At 36.2% G+C, this 21,589-nt stretch overlaps 1 long non-coding RNA gene across 1 annotated transcript in view; it reads left to right on the forward strand.

Moving 5' to 3' along the window:
* Positions 1 to 3,237: 3,237 nt before the first annotated feature.
* Positions 3,238 to 21,589, forward strand: part of LOC128314024 (uncharacterized) — an 87,930-nt gene continuing 69,578 nt past the window's right edge. The window contains exons 1-4 of the long non-coding RNA XR_008295330.1: positions 3,238 to 16,780; positions 18,416 to 18,538; positions 20,954 to 21,022; positions 21,128 to 21,224. This is a non-coding gene — a long non-coding RNA (uncharacterized LOC128314024). The remainder of the gene's footprint in view (positions 16,781 to 18,415; positions 18,539 to 20,953; positions 21,023 to 21,127; positions 21,225 to 21,589) is intronic.

A 21,589-nucleotide genomic window follows, 5' to 3' on the forward strand; every position in this document is an offset into this window, starting at 1 on the left:
CCTTTCTGAAGAATGGATACATAGGAAGTAGTGTCTAGTATGCATATAAATTTTAGTTGTTCCATTCACCCGCGATGTGAAGTAACATAATTAGAGTGGAATTGCAGTCTATGGGAAAGTGTTAGGTGTGGCCTGTCATTAATGGAGGCGGTATGATGTAGTGTCAAGTGTAAGGGAAACTGGGTAGAGAGAATGTTTTGTCTCTGAGAAAGATTCAGGAATTGGTTACCATGCTCTGTTTCTATTGTAAATAGACCATATTGAAAGGAGATAGCATAATGTAAAAGCATTTAAGAGCAGACTGCTCAAGAGTGAATTGAGACTGAGGAATTGCTTCCACAATAGCACCAGTAAAAAGGCCCTTTTCATTTGAGTCAATGAGAGCTTGAAATATGTTAAGACAGAAATCTTTTTTAATGGCAAGTTGGATAATAAAATATTATTTGTTTCTTGGTGTTTTACAGCATTGTGGGAACTGGTGGTTTTCAAAGCCTCTCTCCAAAGATGGCTAAGATGATCCGAATGTGATGTGGTCAGGGAAAGTTTTCTGAGGTTAGATTGCAATTTAGGAATATCCTTTCACCTCTACTTACTTATTTTTAAACTTTCACATGCTTTGTAAATAAACTTTGGCATTATACCTTAACTGTGGGAATTAAATTTATTTTTGGATTGGTATGAAACACAAGATATTACCTCTTTCTTTACTTATGGCTGGGATGTGAAGCTCTATGCTCTATAGTGTGGATAATCTTGGCTCCTCTTACCTGTGATTTAAAAACGCTTTACTTTTCTAGAAGAAAAGCAATAATCACAGATTTTAAATATCTTTGTTTTGTGTTGTCTTTTCTTGTTTGCCTAATAAAGTCATACCCTTTCTAGCTGTTACAATTTTCCTGTTTATCAATTGTAGTTTACTCTAAAAATCATATCATCCATCAGCTCATAAGCCAAACCACATTGGAGTGCTTTAGCATAAAAGAATGCATAAAACCGAGGGGAACTGTTTTCCGGTAAAAGGGCAATGTGCTCAAATCTGTGCCACAGACCTCTCACCTATATTATTTGGAGATGATTCTCCCACTCAATATGCTCTGATGGCGTATGCATGTGTGATTTATGGTCGAACTCTCCTGCTTAAGACAATTACTCACAAGAAAGAGCTGCTGGACTGAAAATGTGGTAGACACAGCAACTTTTTTTGCTTGTTTCTTTTTTAGGTTCTCAGGAGCTTGTAAGAGTGACACGTTCTTGTTTCATTTTTGTCCATCCTTTCCTTTATTTCTATATGTACAGGTACACGCTCAAATATATGCATAGGTACATAGACATCCATCTATCTATCTATCTATCTATCTATCATCTATTTATCTATCTATATCTCTATTTTTATATAAATGTAACCACAGACATACTTTAAAAATTTCTGTTGACTTTAAATATATACAGTTAGGGGCACCTGGGTGGATCAGTCAATTAAGTGTCAGACTCTTGATTTTGGCTCAGGTCATGATTGGTGATGAGATTGAGCCCCGTGTTGGATGTGGAGACTGCTTGAAAATTTCTCGTTCCCTCTCTCTGCACCTCCACCATTCTCTCTTTTTCTGAAAATAAATAAATAAACTTTAAAATAAATAAATATATATTCAGCTAAATATATAAATATATACTTGTATGCATATAAAATTCCTGTTGACTTTAAATATACATATAAATGCAGCTATTTTTTTGGCTTTTACCCCATTCTCTTTTCCAAATCAACCTTTTTTTTTTTCCTTTTGCCAGGAGTACCAATGTAAACAACCTGGTATTTATCCCTCTTTATTTTCCCCTTCTCATATAGTAAATTTATATATAAATATATGCAATTATATAATTGATAGATAAATAGATATTGCAATTATTTTATCACCATGAAATCACATTATGTTTATTTGTTTGTATAACATTTCATCAGAAATCCCTCTAAGACAGCTGGTACAGATCTAACTAATTATTCTTAAAGACTACCTAATATTCTATGATAAAGATGAATCATAATTTATTTAGCCATTGCTCCTAATAAATAATCATTCATCCTACTCCCTACCTTCCCTCAGGTTTGAACTATTACAAATAATGTCTTTGCACACATTCCTCTAAATATTGTTGGTTTTATTTTTATAAGATGGAATAAGAGAAGTAGAATTTCTGTTTGAAATATGGATATATAGATACAGATTTTAGAAACTTTTAGTTATAAAAATTCAAATTTCTAGTAGGAACAACACTTATTTTTAAAAATAAGTGCCATTCTCGGGGTGCCTGAGTAGCTTGGTTGGTTAAGCGTCTGACTTCGGCTCAGGTCATGATCTCGTGGTTTGTGAGTTTGAGCCTCATGATATGGATCTGTGCTGACAGCTCAGAGCCTGGAGCCTGCTTCAGATTCTGTGTCTCCCCCTCTCTCTTCCCCTCCTCTGTTCACGTTCTGTGTCTCACTGTCTCTCAATAATAAAGAAACGTTAAAAAATTTATACAAAGTTTGTCATTCTATAGGTATAAAGTGATAACTCATTATTAATTACTTTAATATGTCTTTCCTCAATTAGCACTTTAAAAATCTTTATATATATATATATTAATATATTTATTACTTTTTTTCCAATTTAGATTCACTCTTCTGTCAATTGCCTATGAATCCTTAGCTCATCCTGTGAATCCTTTGCCTATTAATCCACCTCCCAGTGTAGGAGGTATCCTCTAATGTGGCTTCATGATCTCTGGCTCATGATATTTACACCCTCATGTCAACTCTGCCCTTTAAATATGGGCTGGATTTAGTCACTAGCTTCTAACAAATAGAATGCAGAAAAAAACCATGGCATGTCACTTCTGGGATTGGGTTACAAAAAGGCTGCAGACTTCTTCCTGAGTGCTCTCTCTTGCTCACTTTGCATTGTTTACCCTGTGAGAAGTCAGCTGTAATGTCATGAAGCAGCTCTATGGAGTAGCCCATGTGGCAAGGGAATGAAACCTGCCAAAAGCCATGTGAGTGATTTTGAAAGCAGACCTCTCCTCCCTAATTGAGACATCATGAGTCTGTAATGGACAACAGCTTTGTTATAACTTTATGAGACCTAGAGCAAGAGGAATTTTCTAAGGCACTCCTTGATACTTGACCCACAGAAACTGTGACAAAATGAATGTTGTTATTTTAAGCTTCTAAATTGGGGGGGCAATTTTACAGCAATAAATAAGCACTATGTGTAGGGTACTTATATTTTTTGCATCAGTTTGTAACTGCTACATTATGGTTTTTATTTATAAACTTTCATATTATTTGCAGATCATTTTCCAGCTCTAACATGTGACAATTGGCTTTATTTATGCTATCTTTTGCTGTATAACCTAAGATAAGCTTGCATAGTCAAATACTTCCTTCCTCTCTCCCCCTTTTTCAACCATTTGGCCTAACACTGTGTAAAATACATGATATCCTAAATTTTTCTATTATTTTTATTGTTTTATATTTATACTCAATTCTATAATTCATATGGAAAATATTTTATACAGCATTATCTATATATCTCCTGGGGAAGTCCTCTAAGTTTGTTAGCTTTTTCTTTATGATTTCCATGTCTTTGGTTTTTGTTCTGTTTTTTTGAATTATTTTCTGCACTCTCATGAAAGTTTTTCAAATTTCAGTAACATACTCACCTTAAATTTTTGTGTTGAACTTTAAAATTCAATAACCTCGTTTCCTAGTTAGATTGTTTGTTCCTAATGTAACTGGATCATTTTGTGTGCAGTTACAGTTTATTTTGTGGTGGATAAATTCATCAATCCTTTGTGATTATCCTTTGCTAGAAACTGCTTCCTGTGTTTGCTTAGATGGTCCCTGAGGAACACTATAATTTTTATTTGCCAGGTTATTACTCTCCTTACCCTTTGGTGCCAGCTTGACTTCTGGTTGCCTTGTACAGTGGCAATTCCTCACATGATGGAAAGGTGTGTAGTTCACATCTGCAAGTTTGTGGTGTTCTGCTGGTGAATTCTGGTCTCTTTTGGGGCAATAAATGGAGGCCATTCCATTTCTAGTCTTCTCTACAGTGGTAGAGAGAACTAAGTTTAGCAACTCTTGGCTTCTCTTCTAGGAAACGACTTTGCCATGACCAATTCTTCTCCCTGTATCTCCCAGATATCTTATACCTACAGAAGCAACATCCTGAAGGGCCCAGAAGCTCCTGGGCTCTAGAGAAGTAGTTTGATTATAGTTGGAGAAAGACCACAAAAAAAGCTGCATAGAAGAAAGCTTCTTCACAGCTTCTCTTTCTAATACTAACTCACATGATATGATTTTCAAGTGGTTTTGGCTACTCTGTATTACTGTGAATATATTACTGAGTAATATAGTCTATATTACTGAGGTGTTCAAGGTTATAAAATTGAGATTATTATTTTTTTATTAAAAATTTTAATGTTTTATTTATTTTTGAGTGAGAGAGAGAAAGAGACAGAGCATGAGCAGGGGAGGGACAGACAGAGAGGCAGACACAGCACAGAGCCTGATGCAGGGCTTGAACTCACAAACCATGAGATCATGACCTGAGCTGAAGTTGGAGGCTTAACTGAGTGAGCCACCCAGGCACCTCTAATAGTAAGAATATTCAAGACAAACATAAGAACTAGCCAACATATGTTATTTGCCAACCCCTGTACCTGGCAAACTATAAATCTTAAATATATATTCCATCAAAATGGAGAAGGGAGTCCAAACATTTGAGAATTAATACAGAAAAATTTAGGCTTTCTTTAAAATTTAAATTTTAACATTCCTAAAGCAATACATTTCTTTTTTTGGGGGAAGTTGATTTTATTATTCTTTTAGTCATCTACAAGATGAGTTTGCTTTAATGAGTTTGCTTAAAATGAATAAAAAATGAAACAAAATGTAAGGTAACTTGTCCAAGAAATTTGAAAAAAATCAAGTAATATATTTTTCATGAATCTATTATGAAATGACAAGGAACAATGAAGCAAACCTCAAAATTTAACTGAAGATAAACTTCACTGAAAGTAATTTTTACTTAGTTATTCTTTTAATTGGTAATCAACTGAGATAGAATATTTCATCAACAACTTAATTTTATCTGCTACTTTATATATATTTGATTCAGATTAATCCACTTGTGAATATTCTACTAATAAATATAAAATGACTTAGTAGACTAATTATGCTAAAAATTGTATGTAGGTTAGTTCTGTGGTTATCAATGCAATATAAGTGTACAAAGATCTCAATTAGTAAAGATGACAAATATTATGGTACATTTCACAAGTAGAACAGTTTTTAAAAAAAATCATAAAAATCATAAATAAAAGAAAAAGACTTAATTGTGAAAATCAATCTTCTCTTTGGGTGGATTTACCAAGGAAATTTAGACTAGAGGATTATATAGGGCCAGGTGATGCCTCTGGGAGAAAATTGGGGTATGAAGATTGATAGACAAACAAACCAAAAAAAAAAAACAAAAAAAAAAAAAAAAGAAAAGAAACCAGAGAAATGCTACTTCTATCAATTATCTTCCTCTTTCAGAAATACACCAATAAAAAATATTCCAAAGTGGTTTACATTGGCAGTTTAGGGACTACCATCAAGGAAATGGTAGCTAATGTTGCATTTTAAATAGAGGAATGTGGGTCTCATAAATTCTGCTATATTTTAGCAATGCCCAAGTTGTCTTAAATCCTGATGTATTAGAATTGTTATGAATATGTAAAATTCTTTGTCTCTTGTAGCAATAGTTGACTTAAAAACTACTTTGTCTGATATTACTCCAGCCATCCCTGCTTTCCTTTGGTTACTATTTGTATGGAATATCTTTTTCTATCCTTTTACTTTCAAAACATTTGTCTCTTTATATTTAAAGTGAGTCTCTTGTAAGTAGCAGATAGGCCAATCATGCTTTCTTTTTAAAAACATTCATTATGCCAATCTCTGCCTTTTAATTGATGAGTTTCATCCATTTACATTTAAAGTGATTACTTATAAGGAAGGACTTCATTCTGCCATTTTTAAGTTGATTTTTACATATCTTATATATTCTTTGTTCCCCAATATCTCTATTACTGCCTTTTTTTCCTGTTTAGTTAATTTTTTTCTAGTGTCCTGTTTTGATTTTCTTCTCACTTTCTTTTCTGAGTTTCTTTTTGTTATTTTCTTAGTGGTTACGCTTGAGAATATAATTACATCCTAAATATATGATAATTCAGTTTGCATTGATACCAATAGCAACCAAAGCTACAATAGCTTCAATAGCATACAAAAACTCTGCTCCTTTATTGTTCTATTCCTACCATTTCATGTTGTTATTGTCACAAATCACATCTTTTTACATACAGTGTGCCCATTAAAATGGATGTGAAATTATTATTTTACATATGTGTCTTTTAAATTATATAGGAAAAAAAGGCATTGTAAAATGAAAATATAATAATGTTAATTTTTATATTTTCCTATGTTGTTATCATGACTAATTAAAAAAAATTCTTTGTATGGCTTTCAGTTACTATCTAATGTTTTTAATTTCAGCCTGAAAATCTCCCTTTAATATTTCTTACAGGAAACATTTATCAGTGATGAACTCTCTTGACCTGTTTATCTGGGAATTGTATTAATTTCTACTTCATTTTTCAAAAATAGTTTTGCCAGACATAGAATTCTTGATTGGCAGGTTTTTTTTTTCCCCCTTTCAACCCTTTAACAGTCATTCCTCTGCCTTCTGGCCACCATGGTTTCTGATGAGAAACTGGCTTCTAGTCTTATTGAGGATCCCTGTACATGACAAGTCATATCTTTCCCTTGATGCTTTCAAGAGTCTCTGTCTTTCAACAGTTGATTGTAACATATTTCGGTGTGGATCTCTTTGCATTTATCCTACTTAGAATCGGTAGATGTATAAATTCATTTCTTTCACCACATTGCGAGTGTTTTCAGCCATTATTTCTTCAAACATTTTTTCTTTCCCTTTCTCTTTTCTTCTTCTGGGAATCCCATATTGTGTATATTGACACCCCACTGGTATTCATTATTTTTTTGTTTCCGTTCATCACATTAGATGATTTTCTTCTGCCTGCTCAAATCTGTGTTGAATCCCTGTAGTAAATTTTCCATTTCAGCTATTATACTGCACAATTTCAGAATTTCTATTTAATTCTATTTATGTTTATCTCTTTGTTGATATTTTCTATTTGTTGAGACATCATTCTCCTGGTTTCCTTTAGTTGTTTGTGTATAGGCTTCTTTAATTCTTTGAGCATATTGAAGACAGTTGATTTAAAGTCTTTGTCTAGTATGTTTAATCTTTGGGTGTCTTCAGTTATGGTTTCTGCATAATTCTTTTTATCCTGTGAGTAAGCCATTCTTTCCTATTTCTTTGCATGTTTCATAATTTTTGGTTGAAAACTGGACATTTGCATATTAAGATTTGGCAACTCTGGAAATCAGATTTTACTCCCTCTCCAGAGTTTTGCTGTTGTGACTTTTTGGGGACTACAATTGTCCATTTGTTTAGTAACATTTCCAAATGACTCTTGCAAAGACTGTATCCTTTGTCATGTGTGGTCATTGAAGTCTTTCTCCCACTATCTCAGCAATCAGCTACTGACTTAACAGGGATTTCCTTAAATGCCAAAATTTAGCAACTTCTTTGTTCATTAAGCACTCTCTGGTTGTTGTAGGATTTTGTATTAGTATCCAGAGTTTTAAAAGATTTGATTCTGAAAACTTTTGCCAGCTTACTGGTTGCTTTCACAGAGGGATGGATCTATGGAGCTCCTTAATCCACCATTTTTGGTGATGTTCTCTTTGCCAGGAGTTATTTTATTCATTCTGAGGAAAAATGAATTAGGTCCTGGGATTTTATTTCCCCACATCCTTCTTGTTTCTTACTGTGTAAATTTACAGAAATCTTTTCTCTTATGATTTCCATGTACATAAACTCAAGAACAACATGTAGATGTGAAAGAATAGTCAATACTTTAAACTCTGTAAAACTTCTATAGCTTCTTTTGCTTCTATAGACTTAACGTTTAAGCTCATTAAACTAATTTAACAGAAATTGTCATCTTAAAATTAAATTTTGTGTCCTTATACTAACAAAAACACAATTTGAAATTATCATGGAAATAGCACTTTGGGCTATTTATTTTGAGAGAGAGAGAGAGAAAGCAGGCAGGGGAGGGGCAGATAGAGAGGAAGACAGAGAATACAAAGTAGGCTCCATGCTGTCACCACAGAACCCAAGGCGGCCATCAAATTCCTGAGTAGTAACATCATGACCTGAGCTAAAAACAAGAGTGGGACGCTTCACCAAATGAGTCACCCAGGCACCAAAGGTCCTTTTCTAAAGAAAAATGTTCAATATAAACTATAATATATATTGATATCATATAATTTAACCAAAATTATATAATATTTATAAAAAAGGAGTTTAAATCTGTGTATGAAAATTCTTTATTCTCTACCATAAAAATGCCTTAGGGGAAGCTAATTTAATTTCAAACAGTTGAATTTATTTTATTTCCATACACATCAATTATGTTATATTTAAATATAAAACTATGATAATGATGAATAAAGTGGCATGACACATTCTTCTGGTGCTTTTGAATAGCCTGTCTTTAATGTGGCAACTCTTAACAGTTAAAGAAACTCTGACAGTTAAGTAATCCCTTCACCACTTAAGTACAACAGGATTGTATTATTAAGTACACTGCCTGGAAATGGTGTGCTTTTTTCATTCACACTATAAACAGTTTTGTTAGATTGGTAATCCTGCTTGTCAGATTTGTTCACTGTTTGATATTAATCAGTAGGTTTATAAAAGGTGCAGCACTGGACAGAAATGAACAGAAAATACGTTTTAAATAATGTTTCCATAAATCATAGAGAGTCAGACATCTCTAACTCTGAGGTGGATGGAATATTTTGACGTTTTGCGGGTGGTTTGATAGCTTGCTACTAAACCAAAAGTTTAATAGCAGAGCTACTGTCCATTTCCATTACATGCCTATAGAATCGGCTCTCACGGTATAAGTTTGTTAAAAGTTCATGAGATTTTTTTTTTCTGGGGTATTTAATGAATCACTTTTTAAAGCTTATATTCTTCTAGAATATGAAAACTAAAAATGCTATGACTATATATTGAATTACATAATTTTAAGCCATGAGCAGTTATACCACATATGTCTTCATCTTCTTTAAATGTTTTTCTGTAGTTCGGAAAACTGTCATATAACCTTTCCCTACATATTCCACTATCTAAGCAACATTTTTATTCACTGAATATAATTTGTTTTTATTTTACTGCAAAGGTTAACATTGCTTTAGAGGTAGTTTTAAAAACTTTTTAGGAACTCCGGGATTTAGAATATGTATCCAGGGTGCTGTTATAAGGGGTCATTAAATGAAGAACTAGTTACCTAAATTGAGGGATGGAAAGTGACTCATGATAGGTATAATTCCTCAACAAACATATAGGTAACTTTGCTAGTTTTGCACATAGGTCTTTATTTCCAAATTTTGTAGATTACAGAAATGAATGTAATGATATTATCTGAAAGCTGTATGTCTTAAAATGTGCTTTGATCTCTTGTGCTCACTGGTTCTTCCCAAGCCTCCCAGCTCTCCCCATGGCTATCTGTTCTTCATGCTCACAGCTTCAAGGTGCTAGCAAATTTTTTTCTTTTCTTTCCTTTCCTTTCCTTTCCTTTCCTTTCCTTTCCTTTAGTGTTTTAAAAAGTTTGTTTATTTGTGGGAGAGAGAGAGAGAGAGACAGAGCATGAGTTGGGGAGAGATAGAGAGAGAGGGAGACACAGAATCTGAAGCAGGCTCCAGGCTCTGAGCTGTCAGCACTGAACCCGACGCGGGGCTCCAACTTGTGAACTGCAAGATCATGACCTGAGCTGAAGTTGGATGCTTAACTGACTGAGCCACCCAGGCGCCCCACGGGGTTGGCAAATTTTAAATTTTTTCCATGCTAAACTAATGCTCGCAAATTACACATGAATATTGTTTGGTTCTGAATTCTTCTCTTCACGCTCTCATTCCCTTCTTCAGCCCCTAATCTTGATAACTTCCTTGCTTGATCTTTTCCTGCCAGATGAAACGTTACTGTGCAGTGGCATTGACCCGATCTCAGCAATTGCTGGAGGGTAGTGGGTAACCCAGGGACACAAGAGGGAGAATAAGATCAGACCTAATGATGTCCATCCCAACTATAGCAGGACTGAATTTCTTAATCCATTGTTTAATGTCGGTTAAAATCCATAAATGACTCATAAATAGATATCAATGAGATGTAATCTCTAAAGACTTCCATACCACCAACCCTTTTGTTATCCAGTGACAGGGAATTGAAGAATTCTTGGCAGACCTGATTTGCATTGTATTTTCCTTGGCTTTTCATTTTATGAGTTTGTGACTACTGGCAAAAATGCAGCCAAACAACAGGTACTTCAGAAACTGTTCAGGTGTGCAGCGACATGAGCATGTGAACTCAGAGTTAGGAATTGAGAGCCTTGCACTACAGGGTGTTTTTGAACAATGGAAGCAGACTATTTTCTCCGATGCGTTATGGAGCTGATCAGAAATATGATGAGTTGTGGGCCAGGAAACCTGACTTCTGGTCATGGATCCCCCATGATCTCCAAGCCACCACAAGTGTCCACAACTTCTAGGCCATGACTCCTTTATTATAAAAAAATGGTTGTGCTCTGTGGTTTCTCAGGTCCCTTTCTTCTTTCATAGCTAATACCAAATTATCTTTCATGATAATACCAAATGTGCTAAGGCTTCATAGTAGATGCCAATAAAAGGAGAGGCTAAACTATGAAATGGGAGAAGAAGAGGAGGGAAACAACTATTCTTTTATTGAAAAAAACATATTCCATATTATGCATAACGATAGAAAGGGGAATAAAGGAAATAATAGACCAATTACTTTTCTTAGTGAGCAAATGTTTGCAGTTTTTAGGTTTATTTCTGAGTAACAAGACTTCTTTTATGGGCTTTATGAATGACATGAAACTCCTTAGACATATAATAATTTAGTTTGCCTGTCTTTTGATATTATTTTCATCAGATCGAGGATATTATTGATATTAAGCCATCGCTGGCCATTTTTATTCAAAGGTTTAAAAAGTACACTGAAGTATTATCTGGGGTAGACTCAATTTTAGGAGAAAACATAAACACGGAGAAACCATAATCCTGGTGTAATGTAGGAATCTAATTAAGACTAATGAGGCAACATTAAATTTAATGTATGATGCATTTTATATGTCTCACCATTAGAGCTGCAGCAAGCTGTTCATCAGAGTCATCTTTGGTGACTATTCCCCTACGGGCATTCTTCAGCAATCTGGGATTAGGCCGCGGTACTGGGTTTGTGGAGAAGCCAACACAAAAGCAAACTTGTAAAGTAAGCATGCCATTGGAATCATCTGTTGATGGCCTTAGCTGGCTAAAAAAAAGCTAGACATGTTTATGCTGTGGGAAAGGTTCTCCTCGGTTTCAAGGCATGACTATTGAGTATAGGGATCACTAAGAATCATAGTCAGTCACCAAAGAAATTAGAAGAGAAGCAGGACAGAGCAAGTAGCAAAAAGAAGAGGTGATGCTTTCATTGGCTTCCTAAGATTCAGGGCCATTACTGATGTGGAGGAATTGGGAAGGGTCTTGGGAGAAGACTTTTTCATGCTGGAAGTTGCAACAGAGGTTAGTTGATGTGCATATAGACACAAAGGAAGGAGAATTGATTCCCAGGAGTCTGGAATTGAGAGCGTTTCACATAACGTGATAAACATGTACAATGATATCTAGCATAATAAATTACAACAGCTGATGCTTACTGTGGGGTCTCTGCATACTAGGCAGTGTTTTAAGTGTTCAGTGTGCATGATTTCATTCGGTTCTTCCGACCACCCCATGAGGTAGCCATGATTATTGTTCTGACTTTACATGAAAAAAAAAAATCAAGCAGAGAGAGATTAACTAAGGAGGTATATAGCTAGTCAGTGGCCAAATAGAATTAGAACACAGGAATCTGAATCACAGCTTGAACCCCTAAGCCTAGAGAAATAGGCTTATATCTTCATAGAACACAGAGTAACCTTGAAACCACACGTGCCGCAATGGGCTTATGCCCTTTGTTGTAAAATGATGATTACTTTGCCTATTTGAAAATTTACAATGCAACTATCTATTGTAATTTGGCTCCTTAAATAGGAACCTGGAGTTTTCTGAGCTTGGGTCATGCTGCCCCGAAACATTATAAATGGCTTATAAAATTGCAACCTTTCTAGATGTGGAGTGTTTCTGCTTTAAAGAGTAACGGTTTATCTTTGCTAATTGTTTCTGTTTGTTGACATACATGCTTTGAACACAGTTTCTGAAAGTTTGAATTCATAGCCTTCTGGATCTTGCTGGCCCCGAGGGACAGTGATTCAGATTTGTTGTTAGATGGTTCAGGCAGAGGACAAACCGTGTACATCCATAGAAGGCCATGGCTAAAACTCAACTCATAAACTCACTAAGTAAGTAAATAACTAACAATATTAACTTCAGCATTGTGGAAATCATAGGGTTGATGCGCAAAAGAGGAAGAAAAACCACTTTTTGCTACTTTCAGTTGTTCCTTGTCTGCCCTAATTCCTTATAGTTTTTCTTTTTTTTTTTGCTGGCCCAACGTTGCCGCAGAAATTACAACCTTCGAATTAGTAAGTAGCAGAGCTGAGAGTTAAATCCAGGCGGTGTGGCTTTGGCACCCACATTCCTTGCTACTCACTATACTGCTTGTGAACCTAAGAGTTACTTTCTGTTGGGAAACATCAAAACTTTCCCTCTTCATTGCTTTGGTAGTTATTAGGCTAGAACCTTTTATATGTGTGAGGCAGACTGAAAAAGTGGTTAGCTTGAAGGTGAATGAATCCTTTCCGGGCAGAACTACGTATAGATGGAATTGTAGGTCCCAGTTTTCAAAGAAGTACATGTTTACAGGATAAGATCCAATGTTCAAGTGGCTGTGAATTATGGATTCCCTTAAACATGTACAATTCAATTAAGAACTTGTAACAAAGGATCTTTTCTTTATGACTTATGGGCGTTTGCACATTATGGCGACGGTGTGGAAAAATCTCAATCAGCTGGGCAATTCATTTTCTGCATGCTAATGCAAAGCTAAAAAGATGGACCAATTGTTTAAAAACAAGGCCCAAAGTGTCTTCTAAACAATGAAGGGAAGTTACCTGCCTGTCCTTTAAAAACTAGTGCTTGAGTAAGTGATTGTCCGGTGGTTCCACAAAGCCTTCTTAAATGACATCTATCCCCCTCCTTTTTTGGATTGATGATTTCATTAAAAGCCATTCTCCAATTGTCGTTTTGCTTTCTCTGCTTTAATGTGGTCTGTGGGGTTCATTAGATCCACCGTGTTAATGGCATCAGCTGGGTTTAGGTTTCATTGCAGCTGAACCTCACCATTGCTAATCACTTAGCTAACATATGCCAATATCATGGTACCTAATGACTCCTTCTGCAGTGACTACTTTATATTCCCATACCTCCCCTCTACAACAAAGTAACATTGATTATCGGTGTGACCTGCAGGATGGTGAGAGCCCTGACGGCTTCCTCGCGACGTGCGTACTTGGTTTAGAATCTTTTCGCCTTGCCGCGCACTTTGCACGATTCGTTTTCATCCTCTCCTCTCCTCTGTCCAGTTAACGTGGTCGTTACATGAGACAAAACCCAGGGGCTTGTGTGTCCAAAATAGTACAGACTTTGCACCATTTGCTGCTCAGTGTTTCCTCCAACACCGTCTAGGCCTTGAAGTGGCATAAGTCGGAGCAATCTTCATTTGCTTTCTGCAATCTCATTGCTCCCTGGGGACCCTCCAAGAGTGAGTAAGAAAACATTGCAGATGCATAAGGACAGTATATTGCTCTTCAGAAGTTTTGGTATTTTGAGATAATTTTGGTCTCTATATCTCCTTTTTGGTTTCCTTTGATATCTGAGACCTGAATAAAAGGCACTGTCCGATCGCCTTCTCTCTCTCCCTTTTCCCCTAATGTGATTACAAAGGGAAAGCGGAGGGCCTAGCACTGAGGGGTGCTGGCTTTGGGGGTGTAGGCAGCAGCACAGTGCGATGGCAGAGAGTAATTCTGCTTCAAGGAAGATACTGCCCAATTTTTTAAACTTAATAGGATTAGTCATGGGAACTATTTTTAGCAGAAGTTCAACTTTATCCATGTATTTTTAATGTGGGAAAATTGTGTCCTTTTCCCTCTGCTAATGTTTGATGTATTCCAGCCCTCCTGTGAGCGTGTTTGAGTATCTTAGGGGATCTGGAGTGGAGGAGAACTTCCTCTCGGATTCTCTCTGTTTTCTTTCGTGAAAATGACATTCCAAAGCTGTTTCACTTTCTGACAGGAAGTGGAGCCTTGCCAAAAATGATTAAAGTCCGAGAAAGCATAACAGTTCCAAAGCTGCAGCAGTACTTTAGGAGTTCTGAGTTTGACACGGTGTCAAACAAATGTGAAATATTGTTTAATAAATTTGAATAATAGAGAGATAGGAAAAAATCATTCTTGGCTTATAGCAGTAGTGGTTTGAATTAAGTATGGAAAAGACTACCTGCATCTAATAAATTGAAATAAATATGTAAATACACTTGTGTGAGGTTAGCCGGGCCGGCGACTTTATTCCATTTTGCTAGTTATACGCGCGAGACGAAAACACGTTTAAGTATAAAAGCCTATGTATTTCTCCGGTGTTTAAGGGAAATGACTTCTGTTTGTATGATCAAACCGTGCACGAGAGGTAATTATTTCTTGGAGTTTTATAATTAATTCAATAAATTCATCAATAAAATCACTTAGACCAAAATAGTTTTGTTAAAAAGGGCTAAATAATCATTGGAAACTTCAGTCGATATCTGGACTTAGAAGCCCAAAGGCTTCTTATATAATAGCGGCCCTAGTTATTTCACTGACAACCCCCATTAAACTGTTTTACTTTTTCACCACAGAGTTATGCATTTATGTAGACAACTACGTGCTACCCCTTCTCCAAAAGAAAACTGACCCCTCCAAAAAAAAAAAGCATTTCTCTCAAATTAATAAAAAATATCACTTCTCTGAAAAAAAATCCTTGATGAAAAACCTTATGAAACATGTTTTTCAAAAAAAATTTTTTTGAAAGAAATTATGACTTCAATAAACTAATTTTACTACTTATTTCTTTCACTCTTTAATGTATGTATTTAGAGTATATGTTTTCAGGGCAGAAAGTTGAAACTTTTCTGTATCCGCTACCATTGGATGTATAGCACGATTCATGACCACTTTTTAGACAAGTTAAATTGATTGGAGGAGTCATTCAATGTCATTGAGTACCATTTGTCACTTCATAAACAGCTCCAATCTGCTGCCTACAAATGCAGAAGGACCGCCAAATAAATCACATCAAATAGTGGGAGTAGATAGTATCCCTTCATCTATAATTGGTACAGCCTCTCCTGTCACATTTGTTCATTCTTGTGATTCTGGCGTGGATTGACACTGACATGGAAAGGGCAGCCACTGTCAAAGACGTTAGAGAGTCTATGTTTTGGTGACGTACGTGCTAATAGATATCCATCATAATATTACATTAACGTCACCCATGTATCAAACGTACAGCTTAGCCATCTAGATATCTGATGATATGCCCATATAGTTCTGTTCTAACAGGAGATAAGCTCTTGGCGTTGAAGGGAAACTGATAGATGCCAGAGGGAATTAACATGATTAACAGATATATAAGAAAGCAACACAAAGGTAGCTTGCATGTGCCGTTTCCTTGGACATAATTGTAAAGCTCTATCATTTAATTCGGGTAGCATTTTCATAAAATATGATCAGTAGATACACTATGCTTTTGCTAATTTCCAAACATCTTTCATTTGAAGAATTCTTATTCTTGTCAGGCAAAAAAAAAAAAAGCTGCTATTACAATTAATGCTTTATATTATGTCCTAGGTTTAGGCTTTAATGAAAATCTGCTTTCTTAGGGTCAAAACTCTTTTACCCTGCAATATCTGTGTGTGCGCGTGTGTGTTTGTTTGTATAAGCAAACACACACATACACACAGGCTTTTGTATATATTATCCCATACTGCCACACTAACATTAAAAATTAACATAAATTAATGAAGACAATATACTTCCATAATGTCAAGTCTTTAAACACTGTAGACTCCAGGGAGATGAAAATGGACTTCAATTGTTGCTGAAACATCTCTAATACATTGTATTCCACTCTGCAGAGATAATGGCCATGTCTACATGACAAACTGGAAAATTCAGTGTTACATTAGAACCGTTTTGTTTTACTGGGTTTTTCCTATTTGCCATGAGCTTTGCATATATTATCTCATTCAACTTTACAGTAAGTGAGAGAGGTGGCTATTTTTATTCCCATTTTATAGGTGAGGAAATGGAGGCATTAAGAAATAAATGAGGTACACGATATTACCCAGAAAAGAAAGTAACTAAAATTATTTTTTTAATGTTCATTTATTTTTGAGACAGAGAGAGACAGAGTGCAAGCGGGGGTGGAGCAGAGAGAGAGGGAGACACAGAATCCAAAGCGGGCTCCAGGCTCTGAGCTGCCAGCACAGAGCCCGACACGAGGCTCAAACTCATCAACCACCTGATCATGACCTGAGCCAAAGTCAGACGCTCAACTGACTGAGCCACCCAGGTACCCCAGAAAATAACTAAAATTTTAAGCTCAGGACTGTTTGATTCTAAACCCATTAACACTGTGACATGCCCTCAATCAATCTTCGAGGACTCAAACAAATCTTTGAGAGCCGAATATGTAGTAATACCGCCAACAGAGAGAAAGGCCAGTCTGGACCCTCTGAACACTTTCCCTTTCTTACCACAATACTTGATCCTGGGGGCAGAGATGTCTGCAGAAATCGAACTTTCTCCATGAAAACTCTGGCTTGGGCTTGCAATGTTCTCTTCTCACCCCTGCATCCAAGATGGAAAGCCTTTCTAGAAGAAAAGTGGGTAGGTGTGGGACTGTTGAAAGGAGTACAGGAAGATGCTATTTATCCCAAGTATAGAAATAAGTCTATCATTCAAATGAAAGATTCTAATTTTCATATTTAATTAGCCCAAATCTCCCACAAATTTTTTGACCTTCTATGAAGACCTTGGAAAAATGCAGGAACATTTCCCTCTCTAATGAATGGAACTTATAAACAACTATATGAGTTTTTCCAAGGGACTGCCTTACTCTCCTGGGAGATTTTATTTTCTCAAAAAAAAACTGGGAACCTGGACAGGTGTGTACCATTGGAAATGAATCGCTGCAATTTTGTCCAAAAGATTCATAACTAGAAAACATTTTTTTTGTAGGCTGACTGAATTAAATTCCATCAGACATGTTTGTTTGTTAACATGGGATTTGTTTTGAAAAGGTATAATAAACCTATTGTTCTTTTCTAACAGATAGTTAAAAGGAAAGAGACATAAATCCATTTGAAAATAGATTTGGACAAATAAATGGGAAAAAGTAATTTCAGTTATTTGATCTAAGTTATGAAAAATGGCATTCTCCTATTGATAAACAACACAGAATTGACCAATATCCAAAGCAGGCAGCTTTCATGGGACTGTGCTCATTGTCAACAAATGTTGGGAAAAGGTCAATGGTTAATTAAATAATCCATCACCTCAGGATAGAGAGTAGTTCTCAACTCTGACAATCAGTGACAGAAATATTAAAAGGTCAAGAAATGAGTTACAATATATTCTGTTTGTTATTATGTATTATAAAGATGTGACTCTAGTAAAGAAGTAGAGGATAGAAAAGGTTCATATCCTTTTAGAAACATGCTTCCTAAACAGATTTTGGATTATTTACTGATATGAATACTGTGAATTTTCCTGAAGCCAGAGGATCCTTTTGATTTTTGCACTTTTTGAAAGAAAAAAAAAAGATGCTTTCGATAGAAAACGTTGGATCTCTGTACTTGAAAAACTATGTGATGGGGTTGGGGGTCTGGAGAGAAGCTTCTTTTTCGACAATTACTTTCACTGGGCCTCGTAATTTCAAACTGCTATTTGCTCTGTAAAAGAACATCTTTGTAAATATGGTAGCTTCCACTGCTGACTGTATGTTCTTCCCATGCTGGGTAACTCTATCACTCTCAGAGAATAGTAACATCTCCAATTTCCTTACATCAAGTGTAGAATAACCCTTCTGTAAATTAAAAGTGCTATACAAACTTGATATATCGATTTGACCTAATTTCCTTTTGCCAGGATTGGCTTTTTCATTATCCTTTCCAGACAGTTGTTTTTGCTTTTTTTTTTTTTCCAGTGGGAATTATTATTTAATTTGGGCTGCCTTATCTAGCAAAAATTCTTACTCCATCATCCTCCCTTATTCCTTCTTCCTGCCCCGGACTGTCACTGATTCATTCTGAGTTTTCAAGTCTCAAGTGTAAGTATTTCCTGTGTGTGTGTGTGTGTGTGTGTGTGTACGTGCGCTAGAGGTTGACTAAAAGGAAGACCACCCATTTTAGTCTTTCCACCAGCCTTTCCCCTTTACCTCTTGGGGCCAAAATATGGAACACAGACAAGGAAAAGAGGTGCCCCAGAACAACTGCTTTCCAGGAAGCCATAAATCATGTGTGATTAAAGTAATTGGCAACAATAGAAAGAAAGCATGTTCCTGCTTTGGCTCTTTAGTTTTGCATATGAGAGGAAACTGGTCAACTAGTTGAGATCACCAGGGCTTTAGGAGAGATAATGCTCTATTTGAATCGAAAAATGAAGCCCCTTACTTCTCCCTTGAGAATATAGGGCTTGGCGAGTGATATTATATGGCCACGTCACTCTGCTGAAATGTTCATTTATATGGCTTCTAAACGAGGGGTGTTTCACCAGGGACTTTGACCCATGACTGTGCACAGCTTTCCCCCTTTGCTGTCTGGGTGATCGCTGCTGTTTCGAATATGGGCAAGTGTTATATGATTATTTTATCTCTTACTGTAAAGCGTTTTGAGAGACTTCATATGAGAGGCAATATAAAAATAAATTGAATTGAACTATGGCTTCACCTCCCCACTTTTTAGTGCTGAAACCTTTAGAGCAAAAAGTGCAGTGCTGTGACAAAGGACAAGATTAAAATGATATCAGGAAAATGGTCAGCTCTGGAGAGCCCTGACCCTCCAAGAGGAGTGTGTGTGTGTGTGTGTGTGTGCACGCGCGAGTGTGTTTTGGTTGTTGTTGCACTTGCCTATGTGTTAAAGCCTTACTACAACTAGAGAAAAATCATATTTCTGTTCTTAAGTTAGTAATTTTGAGTCATAAGATATTCAAAATCTACTTTCAGTTAATGCATTTCTACAAAGACAACACTTGTTAATTATACAAATATCTTTTTTACATAACGTATCATGGTGCATTAAAAGCCACCGTGAAAGGCCAAGGTCTGAACCACATCATATTACTTTCAGAATCCACAACTGCAATAATTTTTCTTTTAAAATAAAATAATCTTGGCTTAAGGTAATAGGTTTTTCCTGCAGAAATATGATTTTGTATTTTATGACACTGCATCAATACATTATTTTAATAAATGGCTCTTGGTTCACCAGAAGTGCTGTATTTTGACAATATCAGCCAACCTTTTCATTTGTTTAAGCAGGAAAAGTAGGGTGCCAAAATAAAGCTACTCCAGAAGAACATCTCAAGAATGTTTATGAAAACTCTGCTACAGCTACATTTATTAGAGTTAAAGCACAGTACTAATTTGTCATGCAGAATTACAGGGAAGTGAGTAATTTCTGTATTTCTCTAAATGCCAGTGTTTCATATTTTGAGTAACAATTTGCTTGTAAATACAAAACGAGCAACCTAGACTATAATGTGACAAAAGGTATTTGTCATTATCTGATGATATCGTAGGTATTCATACAATGCCGTTGCATTTCTCATGAAACTAAGTTGAGGAATGAAAAGGCAGCAAATCAGGCTCTCTGACAATGGGCCTGAAGTTTTAAAATTGTGATTAGATGATTTCCTCGAAGTTAGTAACAGTCCCACCTATAAGAAAAGGTGTTTCCCTAGCATACCTCATTCCTCATCAGGTTCTCTCTGAGACTCTCTGTTTATAGATGAGCCTTTCAGTACATGGGAGATCAGACTAATTTCAAAATTGTGGCCACACTGACTGTTAAATTATCAAAAATTCAGAAAGCGCAAATTGTTTCCTATGCCCAGAGTCTTTCTCTCTTCTGAGGTTGTAGAGAGCTCTCTCCGCTGTAGATTTGTTGTGTATCACTCCCTTTTATCTAAAGCTTTCAACAATATTTTTGCATAGTAAGATTCTCCCAGGTATCCTGGGGACAAATGGGAGTATTAATGTCTCCAGGCAGTACATGGTGCCTCTGGGGTCTGGAAAAAAATGAATGCTCCTTCAAAGGAGCTGATTATCTCAGGATGGCACAGAAACACACACAGCCATTTATTTCTGAATTTATTCTTTGTGGGATAGTATGCTCTGGCTCAGAAGGGCTACTCCCACCCTGTTAAGATAACATACTATATATATATATATATAGTATATATATATATATATATATATATATATATATATATATATACACATACCCACGCACAAAGAAATATATATATATGTGTGTACATACATTAATGCATATATTAGCATTTCTTTTTCAAATGGCTCACTTCATAGAAAATGCAGCTGTACCTAGAAATTTATATGGAGAAGTAGATAAAGATCTCAGGAACAAGACAGAAGGGAAATAAGTATTTTAAGAGAAGTATTTATTGAGCTATAGTATTTATTGAGCTATCCTAACACCTCATTCTTTCTTTCTCCCTGCAATAGACTGAATGTTTGTATCCTCCCAGAATTCATATGTCAAAGCCCTGATTCCCAACATGACAGTGTTTGGAGGTAGGCCCTTTGGGACGTAATTAGGTCATGAGGGTGGAGCCCTCATGAAGGGGATTAGTCTCTTTATAAGAAGAGGTACAGGTGAGATGTCTCTCTTTCCACCAGGTGAAGAGAAGGCGGTCATCTACAAGCCAGGAAGAGGGCTCTCACCAGAACTTGACCGTGCTAGCACTCCGATCTTAGGCTTCCAGCTTCCAGAAATGTGAGCAATAGATGTTTGTTGTTTAAACCACCCAGTCTGTGGGACGTGATAGGAGCCTGAACTGACTAAAACACTCCCCCCCCATCTCAACTGTATTTCTTTTCCCTTGAGATCATGGCCCCATTTCCAAACGGATTGATCAACAGATAAAGTTCTAGCCTGGGGCTTTACTCTTATCACCCTGTTCTCTTTTTCCTCTGCTACACTCACCCAGTGCCTCTGCAGCTCCTAAGCACACATCCACTATGCACCAGGACACAAGACCACTCACTTTTGCTTCAATAAGCCAAGTGTTTTCATGAGTATTGACCTCTGCTCATGCCGATCTCTAAGACTGAAATTCTTTTCACTATCTCTGAGTATTG

Source organism: Acinonyx jubatus, chromosome C1 (assembly GCF_027475565.1).
Source record: "Acinonyx jubatus isolate Ajub_Pintada_27869175 chromosome C1, VMU_Ajub_asm_v1.0, whole genome shotgun sequence".
NCBI classification, from domain to species: Eukaryota; Metazoa; Chordata; class Mammalia; order Carnivora; family Felidae; genus Acinonyx; species Acinonyx jubatus.